This window comes from Gossypium hirsutum, chromosome D05, assembly GCF_007990345.1.
Source record: "Gossypium hirsutum isolate 1008001.06 chromosome D05, Gossypium_hirsutum_v2.1, whole genome shotgun sequence".
In the NCBI taxonomy this organism is placed as follows: Eukaryota; Viridiplantae; Streptophyta; class Magnoliopsida; order Malvales; family Malvaceae; genus Gossypium; species Gossypium hirsutum.
The window spans coordinates 38,327,023-38,328,734 of NC_053441.1; the positions used below are offsets into that span (position 1 = coordinate 38,327,023).

The 1,712-nt window shown below is 37.6% G+C and overlaps 1 non-coding gene across 1 annotated transcript; it reads right to left on the bottom strand.

Annotated features, from left to right (window-relative positions):
• Nucleotides 1-261: 261 nt before the first annotated feature.
• Nucleotides 262-367, bottom strand: LOC121218039 (small nucleolar RNA R71). The gene has a single exon (XR_005914310.1). It is a non-coding gene; the product is annotated as a small nucleolar RNA R71 (small nucleolar RNA).
• Nucleotides 368-1,712: the final 1,345 nt, after the last annotated feature.

Below are 1,712 nucleotides of genomic sequence, written 5' to 3' on the forward strand. Positions count from 1 at the left end.
TAGATGTTTCAAATGGTAAGACAGTTCAGTGCGTTGCCTACTGAAGATCTAAGGCTACATTTAAAACTTTTCCTAAAATTCTGTGACTCGTTCAGGCAACAGGGTGTTCCTGAAGACGCTCTGTGACTTAAATTGTTTCTATATTCATTGCGAGATCGTGTTAGAGCATGGTTGAATGCTTTGCCATCAGGGATGGTGGCATCTTGGAATGATCTTTGCCAAAGGTTTTTGCTATGGAATAATCCGCTTAATATGAATGCCAAGCTTAGAAATGAAATCACATCTTTTTGGCAATCAGAGGATGAGTCGTTGTATAAAGCTTGGGAAAGATTTAAGGAATTGCTGCAAAAATTCTAATACATGGATTTTAGCACTGGACACAGATGAAAATGTTTTATAATGGGTTAAATGAGCATACAAGGATGGTAGTTGATGCTTCTACCAATGGTACCTTGTTAGATAAATCCTATAATGAATCATATGAAATTTTAGAAAGGATAGCCAACAATGATTATCAATATCCTACCACGAGAGTTGGGACTAGCGGGAGAGCTATTGGCATTGTGGAACTCGATGCAATCACTTTGTTGACAACACAGGTATCATCTCTAGCTAACATGATCAAACCAATAAAGAGACCAGCTACAGTTCAAGAGATGAAATCAGCTAAACTATCGTGTATCTATTGCAGGGAAGATCATGTGTTTGATGAATGTTCATCAAACCCAGCCTCTATGTATTACATGAGCAATTTCAACCATAATAATAATCCCTATTCCAACACCTGCAATCCAAGGTGAAAGCAACACCCAAACTTTAGATGGAATAATCAAGGAGTGAGAAATTCCAACAATGTTATTAGACAGAATGCTACAAGTGCACCGCCTGGATATAATCATCCTATGCCGCGACAGAATGTTCAAAAAATTTTAGCATCATCTTCTTCATCTATTGCAACTTTGCTGAAAGAATACATGGCCAAGAATGACGCTGTGATCTAGAGTCAAGTTGCATCCCTAAGAGCCTTGGAATATCAAGTAGAATAGATCGCTAATGTTCTAAATTTGAGACCTCAAAAGGCATTGCCAAGTAATACTAAGAATGTGAGATCACAAGGGAAGGAGCATTGCAAGGCCATCACTCTCAGGACTGGTACCGAGCTGAATGAAGTTGTTAGAGATGCCACTGTTGAAGAGGAAGATTCTAGTCTCAATCAAGGACAGATCACAGAACCATCTGAAAAGCAACCTACAACTGAAAAGGTCAAACAAAAGAATGTTGCAGTAGAATTAGATCATATGGTCAAATCGAATGCCACAACAAAACAATATCAACATTCTAAAGGAAGGCTACCAGCACCTTTTCCTCAGCGATCCCAAATTTCCAAGCAAGATTTCCAATTCAAGAGACTTTTGGATGTCCTAAAGCAACTCCATATCAATATAACGTTGGTGGAAGCTTTGGAGCAAATGCTCAATTAAGTAAAATTCATGAAGGATATATTGTCAAAGAAGCGAAGATTAGGGGAATTTAAAACTGTTGCTCTTACTGAATGGTGCACAATGATGTTGATGAATAAATTGCCCCTAAATTTGAAAGACCTAGGGAATTTTATTATCCCTTGTTCAATTGTAAATCATTATGTTGGTAAGGCATTATATGATGTAGGAGAAAGTATAAATTTAAAGCCTATGTCTATCTTTAGGAAACTG